Source organism: Chelonoidis abingdonii, chromosome 14 (genome assembly GCF_003597395.2).
Source record: "Chelonoidis abingdonii isolate Lonesome George chromosome 14, CheloAbing_2.0, whole genome shotgun sequence".
Classification (NCBI taxonomy): Eukaryota; Metazoa; Chordata; order Testudines; family Testudinidae; genus Chelonoidis; species Chelonoidis abingdonii.
The window spans coordinates 19,086,575-19,104,585 of NC_133782.1; the positions used below are offsets into that span (position 1 = coordinate 19,086,575).

Genomic DNA, 18,011 nt, shown 5'->3' on the forward strand with positions numbered 1-18,011 from the left:
TGTAATATAGGAATGAACTTGCATTGAACTTTGCACCTGCTGTGTAACCAAAGTGCGTGTTTCTGTGTGTATGTGGAGGGGGATTGCAGGAGTAGTGTGTGGGAGGGTTGAGCTTCATAGCCTCCTATCAAATTCAAGACCAGATTCTACACTATGGATTAAACTACTGCAAAATCAGCATACTGCAAAAAGAAAAGTGTTGGAGCGTTAATGTCTCTTTGAGGAACTCTATGGTCAAAACCAAAAAAATATTCTGCACACAAAAGTAACGTAACAAGCTCTCTCCGAGATGTGTACAATGCTGCTCTTTCTCCCATGGGATTTTAAAAGGGAAAACTTGAAAGAAAAAAAATACTTTCTAATGCTGTAATTTTATGCTTCAGTGAATTTAGGGAAGGCAGAAAGTTGCTAGATTGACAAACCTGGAGAAATGAATGCAGGGTAGAGGCAATGGATGCTTCCCACATACAGACACTGTCTTCTGTCAATGTGTCCCCACAGTGACTAGAAGCATCCACCTCTTGGAGAAAGGAGTTCAGTCTCCATTGACCATTAAATACTCAGCCTCTTTGCTGAGACTGCCAACAAGGGCAGTTACTGCCAATTGTGAGAGAGGCAGAATTGACACCTGTCTACTGGGAACTGGACCAAGACACATCTCATTGCACGTATGCCAGCTAACAGATTTTCACTGGGTGATGTCTTTCGCTCAGTGGGCTGGATATGAAGCAGTGAATTAGCTCGGTATTCCATTCCTACACTCGTGAGCATCATTGTCTTAATTAGACCAAAGTTAACCATCCTGCTCCCTCTCCTATCATGTGTATCACACTTTACAGGTAAAGCACCCAATGGGTGCTCTGCAATGCCCACTGAGCAGGGCCTTCTCCTGACACCCTGCAACTGTGGCTGCAGAAAGAGCTGGTTCCATCAGTAGATACACCTGGCAATGCTCTTGTGACTAGTGCTAACAAAAAAAAAAAAAAAAAAAAAAAAATCAAAATTTCCATTCCGCTGATTCACAATAAAGACTCGAAATATCAAAAATGTTTATGAAATAGAAAGTTCTCAAAGATTTGGATAAAAACGTGTAGACACATTGCATTTCAGCTTGGTTCAAGATTACTCTGTGTTCTTCTGAGCTGCCATGGTGTCTCATGGGAGTTGTAGTTCAAGTGGCTCCTGCTCCCATTCTCCTCTATGGGCGGGCTTCCTGGCCAGACTATATGTCCCATAATTTTTTTTTTGATAGTTTTCTTTCTGGTTAAACTGTTGTGCTGCATCATGGAAGAAGATGTCTGGCCAGAGAGCCCAGCCCAGTGAGGAGACAAAGGGCAGTGGGCACGAGGCACTGCAGCAGTTCAGGAGAACACAAACTAATGGTGACCCAACCCCAAATATTTTGTTTCAGTTTTTCCTGACTGAAAACTGAACAAGTTCAATAAAATCAAAAGTTTGCCACAGACAGTTTTGATTTTGTGGAAACTTCATTTTCCACAAAAAAAAAAGAAAAGGGAGGGGGGAATTTTCAACGAGTTCCAATAGTGACACTGTCAAATGACACCCCTTCACCAAGCCATTATCAAGCACCTCTCTTCCCTTCCTGTTGTTCTCTGCCATCTGTCCATTTATGTCAAACTCTTTCCCAGATGGTAGGATGTGCTTCAATAACCAGCAATTGGCTTGAGCAGCTTCTGAAAAGTTTGGGAGTGGGGATGGAGAAAGGGGAGGTCCCTGATGTCCTTGGGATGTGTCCCATGTTTAAAATGCCTGGGCTCTCTCATCTCTGAACTGATGCTGCCCTGTTGTGTAGGGCTATTGCTTTCAGATGCTCCTAATGGATGGCACGATAGTCCAACCTTAAGCTAACGGCAACTGGCTGATCTTTAATAGTGTACTTGAAAGTAACCAAGATGGGCCCAAATCAAAAATCTGGAGCCAAACTCCCCCAAATTATTACACTATGAAATTTAAGCCAAACTCTACAGCTCCAGCCCATCTATAGGAAATACCAAGAGGTGGCACTTCCAGAAGTTGTAGTAAAACATCAAAGCTTTCCTATGACTCCTTAGTCCTCCAGAATCTGATTTACTAAGGTCTAGAATTGCCATATGGTGGAGGAAGGGAGTAATACAGCAAATCATCTTGTACACTGAAATCCTCAGCCATTCCTAATAATAATACTACCATTCTATAACACGGAAACACAAATAATTAAGTAACATTTATTCAGTACTTCTCCCTTTCAGAGATTCTCTCTCGCCTAATGGATACATTTACTGTATCATGGATAAGTGAGTGAGCAACATTTATCTACCTTGCTGGGTCTGTGTCACCCAGCTTGCATTTAAACTCCCCACTTTTAAATCAGAAACACAGACCAGGATCTCTCCCTTGGCATCTTCTCCATATGGAGTGTAGTTCACATCTGTGTTCAATCAAATCAGTTGCTAAATGTCACAATGCCCTCATTCACAGGTTGCTTAAAGAACGTTTAGCTGGTAATAAAACAATCTGGATTCTAGAAGAGAACAGTTCTTCAGACATACTGTACAGTAAATGTTCCCACAGAGTACATCTACCACAAGCAAACACAAATGCAGACACCATACAACAGCTGTGCATGCTCTGTAAAAAACCCCTCTCCATAGATCCAGTGCCATAGACTTTCTTGTGATGGGGAGAAGAGAGATACACTGGCGTGCACAAGGGCAACACTCAAAGTGAAAGTTTAGTGAGTTTATTAATGTTATAGCCTGTCCCTCAGGGTAAATGGATTCCCTCTGCTATTCTTTTATGCTTTTTTTTTTTTTTAAATTAAAATAGATTTTTAAAATGTGTGCCATGTTCAGGTACAATTTCATTTGTGCCTGAGCCAGATCAGGGCTGCAAGTAACTGCTGGGGAAAAGCTGTCATGCTGAGCATTCAAGCCCCAAGCTGACAGGGCAACTTGCAGGCCTGCCAGGTGTCCTGTACCTCCTGTGGCACTCACGTATGCAGAACTCCCCACGCATTCCCACAGACTGAATGTCTCGCGTGCAGCTGGATTGCAGAAATGGTCTACAGCTGGGGCTGCTGTGGCACCTGCTGAGCAGGCACACAAGTGGCTTCTGTTTTGCTGTGCCCCTTATAAGAAATAAGTGGGGAAAAAGCAGCTGGGAGGGAAGCCAAGTGGCAGCAACAGCAAGTGGAGACAGAGACAGGTGGCAAAGGGGACCCAGTACTGGGCCCAGGCTCCCTCCCACAGCCACCAATTTGACCCCTTCAGCAGGTTCCAGATTCCACCCAGTCCCCAGCCACTCCACCCAACTATCCCCCTCTTCCCAGGCACTCCCACAAACCCAGCTGTCCCCAGATTCTCACCCAGTCATCCAGCTGCCTCCCTAGACATCCCCACAAACCCCACCTACCTCTTCCCAGCTTCCCCTGACAACCTGAACAACTCCCCAAACTTAACTATACACAGCTTCTCCCTCCCACAATCTCTACTCCCAGCCACTGAGCTTGTCTCTTCTCCCTCTGCCCTGCCGACTTTCACAAATCCAGTTTTGCCCTCCAGTTACCCCCGCAAACCTAACTACCCTAGAGCTATCCCCCAGCCCTCATGGACATTACCACAAGCCCAATGCTCAGATATCCTTCAGCACCTGCCGCAGCTGCCAGGTTTTGTCCTTCCCCCCACCATCATCTGGGGAACAGCACAATGACCATAAGCTGAAGTTTCAGACAGGCTGTCAGTGGGCTGTCAGTGGGCCCTGCCTATACACCTCTTCTGCTGCTTTGGTCCTCTTTGGAAAGTCTGCAGGTAACCAGCTGTCCTGCACTGCATTCCTGTGGAGAGAAATGCAGTCCTTGGACCTGATTTACTACTGCATTACTCTAATTTCTATTTAAGTAAAACCACCAGCAATACTGTTCATTTTTCTATGACTTCTCCACTTATAAAATGTCTCCATTCTTCTCTCCTGTACCTAACTCCTCACTTCCTTACCTCCAATAGCTTCTCAAAATCCAAAGACCACAGTAAACAACCCAATCTTTTACGCAATCTCTCTATGCACTCATGGTAGTGTTGGAATGCTTAAGAAATTCTAGGTGTTAGATGTTACCAAGTTCTCAGTTTCTTTCCCCATCCCATCTCCTTAATGGTAGTTTTTTTCCATCCCTTTTCCACTCAGGAAAGTAAGGATGATGAGGCAAGTTTGGCAATAAGATTGATGGCTGTTCTCAGTGTTTTCAGGAGTAAGTTCCACCCAGGCACTATCAAGAAAACTCTGTCTCTGCACTTACTAGGCTCACTCATGCTGCTGAGAGTTCCATTGTTTCAGAGGAATGCAGCTGTCTTGGGATGCTACAGTTGTGGCGAATGAGGTGACCTGCTAGGTAATGTGGAGCAGTCCCACAGAAGGTTCTGAAGATTAGGGCTATACCCTTGAACTTGACAGTCTGTGGGGACCAGCATAGGGAGGGGAGCACCACGGAGATATTCTCCCAGTGGGCTCTGTTGGTGAGTACGTGAGCTGCTACACTCAGAACTAACAGGAGCTTTTTCTAGGTCATGTTTTCATTCCAGAACTGAATGCACTGAAACAATCAAGTGTCACAAAAATGTAGATGGCCAAGTCTGAAGAGATGTAAGTGTGGAATAGGGCATTTTTCACAGACTTAACTATTTTGGTATATAGTAGCAGTGAGGAGTCTAGGAACACACAAAGGGTACACAGTATCTAGACTACCTGTGGCCACCTTGAGTGGTGGCTGATGTTATGGTGGTGACAACTTGCAGAAGTGGTTGAAAAGATACAACAAAATGATGATCCACTGATTCTTTCAGTTCACAGATGATCAGTTCCAATGAAAGATCTCTGAAAGGATTTTCTTTATAATCTCCTAATACTAATAAATTAAATGTCCCATGCAATAGTGATACACTGGGTTTTATAATCCTGTACAACATGGCATGTGCTGTTTTATGCACAACATGTTGTTCAGACTTACATTAAAAAGCTAATGCTCCTATAGGGAACAGTGCTGGAAGTCAGTGATGCAAGGAGAAGTACCAGTATAACTCCCAGTAGTGTTTGCATTACTTCACTCTATGGCCAACATCTGGCTGGTGACTTCGGTGGTCAATCAGAAGGTTCTTTGCAGCATTTTACCTCTCTGACAAGCTAATGTTTCCTGCAGTAAATATTGCCTTCTCCAAGCTGATACTTTTTTAGATAAGAGGTTAAGCACCCGTCAGAATTACCTCCCACCAACAATACTCCAGTGCCTTGTAAGAGTCTAAATCCTACAACATCTGCCTGTGTTTATTGGGCAAGGAATCTCATAAAACGTTACACTGCTGTCAGCTGTGAAGTTATTTCAAATGAGTATCTGACCTGCTAAAGGAGAAGATAAACTCAGCCCATATGTACATTATGTCATACTGCTCAACTGTTTGCCATTAAGCATAATATTCCCTTCCACCAAACAGCCTGCTCTGTATTTCTATCTGGAAGGACTTGGATACTACTGAGAAGAGCACATTGTAAAAGCTTATGTGGACAGAGTGGTTCTGCTCAACAGCACTGTGGCATTTTACTGCAGTAGCTTCTGCTAAAGCATACTGCTCTTTTAGAAACACAATGAATCTCACATTAACAAACACCTCCTATAGAATACCCTGTTTTATACCACCAATTTAAAATATCCCCATGGGGTTTCCACTACGATTTTGTTCAACCTTTGGTTTAGAAACCATCTCTATTAGGCTGACTGATTTTTGCAGGCCACTTAGGTGACTGTTTAGGACATATTTCATTGTACAACATTTCTCGACCAAAGTCTCCTCCTTATGCTGCTTTGGGTCTGTGACCCATAATTCATTACTCACCCATGTCTGTAAAGCATGATGAACAAGACTGCTGTAAGGGTTTGGCTTTTATCTTCTGTTTTCTTTTTATAGGTGACCTGCTCCACATGACTCAATTCATTTTAAGGGTTTGAAAGTTCCTAGATTGCCTGCATTCACTATCTGGAGTCTGGTGCTGGGAAAGTGTCCCCTATATTATTTCTGAGAAAATGTTCACTCTAACAAGCTTTATAGGTTGCTGGGACAGGTACCATGGGAAACAAAGTTACATTTTCTTTAAAAATACATCACAAGGAAACTTTTTAAGCAAGTAGTAGACAATGCTGCAACAAAAACTTAGTTGAATTCAGTACAATTCCACATCACAATCTCCACCATCGAAAACCTCTTGTTGGACATCTCAGTAAAGGGACCAAATACTAAATAACCCTTTCATCCTAGCAATGGTCCCCTGCATGGTCAGGTTTGTGGCACATTAGTAGGACAACATGAAATAAACTTGTATTGCTACTAACTGTGCTGTACCTGTCTTGTGGTGAGAAGACCTCAGTCTCAAGGGCTCTCTATCAGACACCTTCAGCCAGCACTAACATCTAGCTACACAATCTAAACTTTATGTAGTGAATAACAGACATGAATGTTATACAGGAGCTGGTAGCAAACCCTATATTTAGGTTGTCCACTATTTTCTGGGGGCACCACATGGGACTGGAACCGGGCCAGGTGCCCTGCAAACACAAGCTTGGACCCAACAGCCCCTTCCCCTTGGGGACACCACATGGAACAGGAGTTCCCCTAATTTGTGGGAGCAAGGAGGAGAAAAAAAGTGAGCACTGGCTCTCCCATCCCTGGACCCAGGGGGCCATCCTCTTTCTGGGACTTCTATCTCTCTATCAACTAGTGTAGTTAGTCCTATAGGTCAAGTGGCAGCAGTCTGTGCTTCAGTGCTAACGTTTCAGGGTTCAAATGCTGATGATAAATATATCATGGGATTGGAATAAGGTTTGTTACAGTTGTACATAATGTAGTTAGTTTTTATCTTTTTCCTTTAAAAAACAGTTCAAACAATTATATTATTTTATCTTTTTAAAATAAAGACCTAAAAGAACATTATTTGGTCGTAGCATTTTACAGTTAGGAAATAGCAGATTTACTTGTCTGTGCAAACACATGTTGCACCCCTTTGTCCAGATGCACTGTGACAGCTTTTAATCACATGATCACATTTTTCCCCACAGGATCCCTGCCTCATTCAGTGCACAGAATGGATGAATGCACAAGAGGGAAGAATTAAGATTACACAGACCACCATAAATCTGGCATTTTCTAATTTGAGTACTTGACCTTGCAACCTTAATGTTTCTTAATGTAGTTTTTTGTATATAATTTTATCTTGACTATATGCAAATACCCTTTACTTGATAAATATTTTCATGAAAGTATCGTTAAGGTTCTAAATCAAGTATTCAATTAACCTTGTGTAACTTTTAGAATATTCTATTCAAGCCTAAAATAAAGTTGAGTAACCAAGAAAAGCTTCCTTATCTTTCTCCTCTTTCTTCCCTCCCACTAAGTTATTTTTGGAATACAACATACTCTGTTGCAACCCCTCCGCCCAACAAAACAATGCCCCCCACCCCCAAAAGCATACACCATCACTCCCATCTTAAATCTCACTGTAAACTTAGTCAATGTCAGGCACACTTCGTGAAGGAATGCTGATTGCAGATGAACTTGCAGTAAAATCTTTGGAATACCAAAAGTCCTCATGCATAATTGCAGAGCTACGGAGTTTCATGGTTTACAACTCCGTCTTCTGCTTCTGTTGCATCACTTTGTACCACGTGCTTGTAGACTGGGTTAATGATGCAAGTGTGGACTAAACCCTATTTTCTACTGTGATATCAAATGCACATGAAATACAGTCATCAATAATTTCAAAACTAGATGCCCTTTCCCCATTCAAGTATTGACACTATATCCTGAATTTTTTTTCTTTTTTGGCAAATGACCCAAGAGGCGCAAGATAATCCATGTAATTTAATTCTGCTACCAGAAATTAATAAATTTTGGAAATTGAGTAACACCTCTTAAAATCCTGTAGCTTGGTGTATTTTCAAGCTGAAACATGAATTTCAGATATGAGCTGATTCAAGTGTGTATTCACCTCTTAGCATTAAATATATTTCTATTAGCCCTCAGAAAAACATGGCCTTTTTCCTGGCCTTCTTTTTATCAGTTATACATCATTCCATTGCTTACTAGAGATGGGGAACTGAGACGCAAGATCTTCTGGAAGCAAAGATGTATTGTTTCCTTTAGGGTGTATGAAATCATTTGGTTTGTAATTCAGATCACAATAGAAACAATAGTATAGATTCATAGAAAAGAATCTCAGCACAAATCTTTGAAATGCTATATACTTTAGAATTCTTCCAATTTCTTTTTAATTTTAAAGCTGCATATATATGAAAGAGTAAATATAGATGGTCAATACAGAATTCTATTGTTTTGGTCCAATTAATTAACTGCATTTTTAATCTAAATCCTGGGAAATTCTAACTATATTTGCATTTCTAAAGTACTCATTGGTTATGGTGCATAGGCACAGTCAACATTCCTTGAAATCAGGTGTAGGGGCTTCCGAACAGTCTCCTCTGTATTAGAAATTGCTTTGTGATGGGAAGAATGAAATTACTTGTGCAGTCTTGGTCCTGATGATCAGAGGGGAAGTAAGTCAGACAACCCTTTAACAGACAACCTGTTAGGTTCACTCCCTCTGGGGCACCTGGCATTGGCCACTGTTGGCAGACAGGATACTGGGTTGGATGGACCTTTGGTCTGACCCAGTATGGCCGTTCTTATGTTCTTATGAAGAATCCACATTCTGTTCCATCCATTTATTCAATATTTGTTGTGTATTTTCCAAGAATTATTGAGGTTTCACACAATTCCATAGGATATTTATTAAGTTTGCTGGTGCAATTTTTCCAGGCCAAACTGTGCCTGCAAAAAGACAGAGGCCTGTCTTTTGAAAATCTGAACCTTACATCTTAAGATGCACAAACAGCAACCTCCAGCTGAAATTAGTTTTGGATGGGTCTTTCTGCTCAGCCAGCAGCTCATTCCTCTTATCTCTCAATACTGCTGCTGCCCAAAGCCTACAATGATCCTAATTAATCTCATGACAGATAACGTGCAGGACTTGTGCTCAGCAAGTCCAGCTATTGAATATGGGCTCAACTAACATATCCCTATTCCGCACCACTGTCTTCCTCAGCTGGCAGGCTGGATAAAGGATTTTCCATAATTTCACAAATTTTAAGGCCAGAAGGAACCATCAGATCATCTAGACCAAGGGTCAGCAACCTTTCAGAGGTGGTGTGCTGAGTCTTCATTTATTCACTCTAATTTAAGGCTTCAAGTGCCGGCCATACATTTTAACATTTTTAGAAGGTCTCTTTCTATAAGTCTATAATATAGAAAGAAACTATTGTTGTGTGTAAAGTAAATAAGGTTTTTAAAATGTTTTAAGAAACTTCATTTAAAATTAAATTAAAATGCAGAGCTCCCCACCAGTGGCCAAGATGCAGGCAGTGTGAGTGCCACTGAAAATCAGCTCATGTGCCGCCTTTGGCATCCGTGCCATAGGTTGCCTACCCCTGATCTAGACTGACCTGGTATAACACAGGCCATGGAATTTCATCCAGCTACTCCTGTACTGAGGCAAATAACTGATGTTTGACTAAAGAATATCTTCCAGAAAGGCCTCTAGTTTTTTTGGAGAGGAGGGTAGATATATTTAAAGCATTAAGAATCAAGCGAAGTGAATTTTCATTTTTATTGCATCTTACTGAGTGTACAGATAATATAGTGACAACAGCCATTCATATATAGATGGGCTTGAAAGAATCCTCCTCTACCCTTGTCTCTGGAGGGCTTCCTCTTATCTTCTCTTGAACATTTCAACAGATGATACCTCAGCCACCACCCGCAGGAAATATTCGTCTTCAAAATGTATGCTTATTTTTTGTTGTTTAAATTCCAGGATGCAATAAAAACTACTATTTTTTAATTTAACATAGTTTTTGGCAGTGGGGTTTTCCCGGTTCTCCATTGAGCCTTGAGAATCTGTTCCCATCCAACCCCAAACTTGAAACCCCAGCTACCGACTCTGGTGCCCAAGACAGATAATCCTTCCAGCCACTGGCCGGGCCTGGTGGAATGGATGTTCCAAACCATTTTTTAAAATTAATATCTCATTGAAAAAGACTCCCTAAATTACCATCAGCCATCTATATGTCTATCTTTCTCGCTCCCCTCTATATCCAATCACATCTCCCTCCCAAGTTCATTAAGATCTCATTTAATAAAGGTTTAAGAGTACATTTTTATGGCCAAGTTACAACAAACAATGACAACAAAAAAACCCATGAATTTGAATGCAAGTGTCAACAACAGTGTCTCTACGGCAGCAAACCATGGCAGATCTAAAGCAGGGTTTTCTCCGTAGGTAGCAGTGGCACAGATTCCCTTGCAACATACAGTGCAGCATTGTCAACACCTTTCTCTCCCCCTCCATGACCCACCTCTGCCACAAAAATGCCTGGTTTGAAAACAAAGTAAATTTAGCATGGTCAGCCTTTGGTGTTTTGAAACGTTTGAAAGGGAGACTGTGCTGCTATTCTAGGGGAACTTGTATTTATACTGTAAAAAGTGAGGTCTGACCCCTTCTGAGGAGAGGCCTCTCCCCCCCTGAACTCACTGTGATATAGGGCACAGCTCTGCCGCCATAGTCTTAGACTGCAACTAATGTGAACCAGCTGGTGGAGCAGAAGACTTGAAAGGGGCTACTCATTTTCTAGGGAGGTTTTAATTTTATGAAGCTAAAGCATCTTAGTGACAGTTTGCTGAGAACATTCTCTCCTTCTCTTTCATTTTGGGAGACTTCAGATGGATTTCTTGTCTATATCCTATAGTGTAACTCACATTACTCAAGTGTGAGCTTAAATTACCTCACCATATACTTGTATATTTCATCACTAAGCGTTTAAGACGCTAGATTTTCAAATATTAGCACAAAGTTTCTCCTTGTTAAACACACATATGCATACCGCTAATCACTTGTTACATGGGTCCACAAGTACCTATTTTGCACATGTGAAAGCATTACATAAGATTACTAACAATTTAGGCATCCATTTTAAAATGTAGAAAATATTACCTATGTTGTACCTAAATCACGAGCTAAAAATGTTCTCTTTGTTAGAAAACCCACATCTGCCTTATAAATATATATTGAGTTTAGTGTGGGGGCAGGGTGGGATTAAAGGTAAAGCAATATTTCATATCACAAATATAGGTAACATATGCAGTTAAGTCCAATGCAAGTCATTGCTGCAGATATGAAATCTACTTATCTGTTAATTGGTTATGATAGCTGCTATATGCACAAGGAAGCTACATTCTCAGCAGTAACAAAGAATTCCCATTTATAGGTTTTTGCCCCCAAATATATGTGCACAGAACTCAATACTGCCCTGCAATCTCTTGCCAAAGACAAGTTCTTATAGTTACATAACTGAACTTTTCCTTATAATATACGAATTATTCTGTGACTAAAGGAATTTGGATTTTTTTGGTTTTTAAACGGTGGGCAAACACTTTTCTGCCCAAATAAAGCATTTGGAATGGTCTTTGGCTACAGTTTACATGTTGTGCGATTTCATTAGCATGTAGTTTCAAACCAGCAGCTGTTTAATCAATAATAATTGAAGATCTGGGCATTTCCTGGGGATTAAGGACCAGCTGGGGGGAGATGGCCTGAGGTGCAATTAAGGGACCACACCCGCTCACTAATCCACAGGAAATGCCCTGCAGCCTGGTCTTTATTGCTGTTTCTACACAGCTGATCCATTGTATGTTAGCCAGCATGGCTGCTTGAATTAATATTCCATTCAGCTGATCAAATGACGGTCTTGTCTTGTTGCAAAAGTCTTTTAATAGTAAGGAGTGACAATTTTGCTTTTACAGAGGACCAGATTTTATTCTGTTACATCAGTGAAAATCCAGAGGAAACTCCAGTGTAGCGACACCAATGTCAAAATCCACAGTTACTGAGGGTGAAACCAGACACAGAGTTCCCTTCTCTCTCACACACAGACATGTGCATGATGGGGCACCAGCAGTAGTTGGCCCCAGGAAAAGGAAAGGTGGCACCAAAAGATACAAGAACAACCAAACAGCAGAAAGGGAATATAGCAAGAGGGATGGAAATGAGAAGGGATACACAAGACTTGTTAATACACATGGAAGAGCTGGGTACAGCATGGAGTGTTAGTGTTGCTAAAAGAGGCCGCCCTCATGTATTGGATGCCAGTTGCCTAATGCTGTCAGCTGTGGGGATGGATCCTATAACCAAATGAATATAAGATCTGTTCAACATTTTCCAAGTTTCAATCTTTTAAACATTTTCTCAAAATTCTGAATTTTAACAAAGGAGTTGAATTAAAAAAAAAAATTAAGTAATGAAAAATTTCTCCCACACTCTGACCGGCTACCCAGGGCTGGCGCTTCCATTTAGGCGGCCTAGGCAATCGCCTAGGGGACCAGGATTATTGGGGGGCGGCATTTTGCCGGGGGAGGGCGGCAGGCGGCTCCGGTGGACCTGCCGCAGTCGTGCCTGCGGAGGGTCCCCTGGTCCCGCAGGCACTCCTGCGGACGGTCCGCTGCTCCCGCGGCTCCGGTGGACCTCCCACAGGCACGACTGCAGCAGCTCCACCGGAGCCGCGGACCAGCGGACCCTCTCCGCAGGCACCACTGCAGCAGGTCCACCGGAGCTGTGGGACCAGTGTGCGGGGCGGCGAAATGGCCGTGCGCCTAGGGCGCTAAAAACACTAGCGCCGGTCCTGCAGCTACCATATTAGAGCTGGCTGGAAATTTTGTTGAAATCTTGAATTTTGGCAAAAAAAATGGCAAACATTTTTCCTATTTTTTTGATCAGCTCTAATGGCTAAAACAAGATAGGCAAGGAAACATCCAGGATTATTAATTATTATTATTATTTTTAATTCCCTTTGCTAGGATTGGTGGCACATTCCTTTTTTTCCCCTCCTTGTTAATGAAACATTAAGGGTCAGATTTTTTAATTTTATTTATTTACTGGCTATATTAGGAGTCTAAATGCCTGCACTATTGTGCACCTGATTTGCATGTACAATTACCATAGTTGCAGGCAAAACAGGTAACTGGCTAATCGGATGCATTTAGGGATTTGCTCATCTGATGTCTGCACTCAGTTTCGTAATTGGCCTTTTAGATTGTTTACGGCATGGACTGAATTTAATCTGTGTCTCTTGTATCATGTTATCTGTGCTAAACCAATAATTTCATAAGCAAATTCATACACTGTTGTTCTTCTAAAGGGTCTGAAGATTTGGCCCGAGAAGCAGTTTGTTAAAAGAGTACAATATCTCTCTTCTATTACCTAGTCTAGGATGTCATCTTTCTGGGAAAAGCTGGAAACCTTGTCTTCCTCACCAACAGAAGCTGTTCCAATAAAAAGAGATTATCCCACCCAGCCTTGTCTCTCTAATCTTTCTAGGAGTCAGTACTGAAGGTGTGTGCCTAGATGCAGGTCCACTGAGGGAATGGTATAAGTCTTCATACCCAAAAACCTTAATTAGGGATTTCAGTTAGTGAGCACTAGCGCACATTACCTTGAAAGTAAAAGGGTCTAAAGCAAGGTGCTCCCTCCTCTTTTCATTTGAAATTGCCCTGGGAGTGAGTGGTACCCCCAATTAAGTCACATATCTAGCCTGGTCTCTCCCATTTTCCTATCTGTGTATTCCTGAATTTCCTTCATAGTGAAAAACATTTTATTTTCACAAAGATATTGGTTGTATGTAAATTTATATGCCAGTTACATACATTCACTATTTTAGAACAAACATAAGGTTTCAAGTTGTAGCCATATAATTCAAAGAGTGATCACATACTAAGATCCATTGTATTACACTGCAATTACATTAAAAGAGATTTCAGTTTAAAATAGCCTTGTTGTATATTTCATTTTATGCCCTATGTTGCAAGATGTGAAACTGCTTAATCCTATCCCCTATGTTTTACATATATGTGTGACATTGTATCAGATATTTAGCATATGGATACTGGCACCACATTAGGGTTATTTCCTGTCAGGGGCCAGGCCCACCTTTTCTATTTCATTGGGTTTCCCCCACTATATCTGCAAAATAGCGTCCCTCTTATTCTGCAGATCTTTAGAGACCAACATTATTTTTTTACTCTTGTTAGCACATGATGCACACAATTGTCATCTGGAGTTCCAAACAAAAAGTCAAATTCTACCCTATAACAATGTCTAATGACCTTGCACAGGTGTAAGGGAGAGCAGATTTTGGCTTCAAGAAACCTTATTACTTATAATGATGGACAAGGAGAAGAGATTCTGGCTTGATTCTCATTATCCCAGGCTAAGGCTGTGCTGGCATTTGGGGGAAGAAAACCTCAATTTTAACTTGGGACCTGAGAAAATGTGATCTAGAGTCATGGTAAGCCAATGCATGTGGAGCTCATAATGGCATTTTTTTACAATCTTGATTGGCACAGTACATCGATGGTATGCTCCTATTCCCTGGCTGGATGTGTGTAATTCTTAGAACCAGGGTTATGGTGTGAATTTGAATATTCTGCAGGATTTGTTTAGAATTCATGGTTTCACCAAACACTCATAAACTCATTCGCTAAAATATTAATGGGAAGTCAGCACTAAATGTGGGCAATCACAGTTGAAGCTAATTCATTTACGAATTTGCACTATTATATTTTTCAGTAATTTTATATCTTTACCCAGGAGAACTATTTTTCTCACAAACTAAAATGCAAAACTGTCCAACATGGGGTGCTGTAAGAACCTTTCCTGATTATGGCCGTGCATGTGTCAGTCTTTGAAGAGCCCTTTTCTCTTTTAAAATGATGTAAAATGCTTTGTCCTGGATGCAAAGTTAAGAGTTTGACTTTTAAAGCTCTCCTGAGCTTTGGCTTTATAAAAAGTAAATAAATAAATTGTGCCTTCAGCTGTTTTAGCCTATCACCATGACTCACTTTGTGGGCTCAACAGCAGGGTGACCAGCAGGACTGATCTGAGCTGGGCAGAGGTCCAATAAGATCCTGGAGACGAAGTGAGCATGGAAAGTCACTTGTTAATGTCAGGGAGAGAAAATGATCTGCCCTCGCCCCCTCCCTCCCAGGTGCACTAGCGTGGGAAAGCTTGGAGTGTACATTCCTCAGTAGCAATTGGGGCAGGAAGGCTCAGAGCATCCCAGCCAAACCTTTCACCAGCACTCAGGAAGAGTAAATAAACTTTAGAGACAAGGAGTTGGTTAAAGCTCTTGTGCTCCTGAGCAGCTAGGACAGGGGGATAGGTTTGTTTACTACAGGAAACAGCTTATTTATTCCTGGACAGTTTCCTGGGGACCAGCACCTGCCACTATAAAAATTCTTTTTACAATACCAGCTTTGAGAGGCTCCCTGAAATTGTCCAACTGGGGACAGCAATAAAGCATTGTGAAATGATCTGATATAACTATACAGCATAGACACAGTGGACACCTGAAAGACTTCTGTGTGTGCAGACATGCATGAAATTCTTTCCAGCTCATTTTAAGTATAATTTACATTATTTGCCTGCATCAATAGTTTTGAACAAGTAGCATACAGTATTTGCATTCATAAGAGATAGTGCACAAGATTTGCTCATACAAATCTCCAGATTGCACAAAGAGAGGCCATCTTTGAAAATGTTGGTCCCAAGTGAGTAATGAGTACCTTCCAAAACAACTCAGATTTTTGAAGCTAATACAAAGCACATGTGCAGACCCTCTAAAAGGTCTGAGGAAACAAAAAGTGGGTAAGAATATTACCAGTCTTACAAGACACCATTGGAAAATGCCTGTACTTTGTCAATAGCAGTTTTATAGCCATTAGCACTAAATCTCACTGAAGTTAATTAGGACACAGTACAACTGCTACTGCTGCAAGGGGACATCAGGCCCAGCATTTCCTGATGCAGATGAAGCTGCACTCAGTCCACGACATTCCCATATCTAGAGCTGGTTGTAAGCAGGGGCGGCTCCAGGCCCCAGTACACCAAGTCCGTTCTTGGGGCGGCATGCCGCCGGGGGGCACTCTGCCGGTCACCGGGAGGGCAGCAGGCAGGCTGCCTTTGGTGGAGACGCGGGACCAGCGGACCCTCTGCAGGCACGCTTGCGGGAGGTCCACCGGAGCCGTGGGACTGGTGACCAGCAGAGCGCCCTCCGCGGCATGCTGCCGTGCTTGGGGCTGCGAAATGTCTAGAGCTGCCCCTGGTTGTAAGAACAAATGGATGCTTTTCCAATGATACACAGAAAGAAGGGTCCTTACAGCAGAACAGCATGCTTATTGTTCAGAGTTATTATAAGACTGAGAAGCAGAAAGGAGAAAGTGGAAGCAACCATTAATCCAGTGACAGGGATGGTCAGGAAGAATCTTTTACATTTTAGGACAGAATAAATATATAGCTTCCAGGGATGTGATCAGCAGTTGATAAATTCATTCTGGATTCCTCCAAATGCCTCAGTATGAACCTGATCTAGAGTTCACTTAAGTCAATGGGAGTCTTTCTGTTGATTCAGTAGCCTCTGGGTCAAGTACTAGATAAGGCTGATGTTTACAGCCAATTCCTCCAGCGCCCCTGTATGTCCTACCAGTGCTATTGTGGTTAAGATTAATCAGTTTCTGCTGGCCCACATACTCTAAGGGGTGGAGTAGTACCCTACAATGAAAACTGGCTCTGATAATCTTAACGTATGACATCTCAGCCGAGGATCACCTCTCCCTTCCCAACTTCCCTAGATCATTGCTGTATCGACATTTAAAAAAATTCTGTTTACGGTTATGTGTCTATTTAGGGTTAAATTTTTTAAAATTTAAAACCAAAAATAAAGGAGAGCAGAGGACAAGTTATGCTCAGTGTGTCGGTCCATCCTTTCCCGGTTGGGCAGGAAAACAATTCCCTTTCTCTTTCTTTGCAGAGCGTCTGTGGATAGTTTAGATCAGGGGTAGGCAACCTATGGCACAGGTGCCAAAGGCAGCACGCAAGCTGATTTTCAGTAGCACTCACACGGCCCGGGTCCTGGCCACCAGTCTGGGGGGTTCTGCATTTTAATTTAATTTTAAATGAAGCTTCTTAAACATTTTTAAAATCTTATTTACTTTACATACGACAATAGTTTAGTTATATATTATAGACTTATAGAAAGAGACCTTCTAAAAACGTGAAAATGTATTATTGGCACGCGAAACCTTAAATTAGAATGAATATATGAAGACTCGGCACACCACTTCTGAAAGGTTGCCAACCCCGGGTTTAGATGTAAACAGAAAAGGGCACTGTGGTGACAACAGAGCCATAGTCTAGAGATCAAAAGAAAGGACAGGAAGACAGAAGACATGAGTTCTCTTTCCTCTCCACCACTAACTGATTATGTGACCTTGGGGTAGTCACTTAACTTTTCTGTGGTTTAAGTTTCGAAAATGCGTTGAGACTCTCAGATAAAGAAGCAAGATAAGTGCAAAGCATTATCATAATTTCTATTTTGCTTTCCCTCTCCCCATTGAATCCTGGAGTGGTCTGTTCTGTCTCTCTAAATGCTTGTCCTTTCCCTTCTATAACCACAGAGCCTGCACCCTTGGCATTTTGAGGCTTGCACAGTCTAAGAAATAGCAGAAATACTTTGCATATAGATCAGAAGTCCTCAAGTACTCAGTCCCTTAATGTTCATTAGTTTAATTTAGTCACAATTCTTCACATCACAGAGAAGTCACTGGCACTTTAAAATGTAGGTACACTGAAGTCTAGTGAAGGACAAAATTGCAGGTGAGGAGAAAGAGGAGAAAATACATTTTTTTCATCCTATCCAATTCAGTGCAACCTTCATATTGGACTCAAAGTGGTGTGTCACTACTCTAATGGAAATGAAACTTCTCTCCCCTTGGATATTTTAGATTACTTCATGTATAGTAATGACATGACTCACTTTATATCAGCGACACAAAATCAGTTCCTACACACTATGCCCCTCACTGTAAAAAGCA

At 41.7% G+C, this 18,011-nt stretch overlaps 1 protein-coding gene across 5 annotated transcripts in view; it reads right to left on the reverse strand.

The window, feature by feature from the left end:
• The window catches only part of EYA2 (EYA transcriptional coactivator and phosphatase 2), a 585,490-nt gene that overhangs the window by 62,588 nt on the left and 504,891 nt on the right, over positions 1-18,011 (reverse strand). The window lies entirely within an intron of this gene.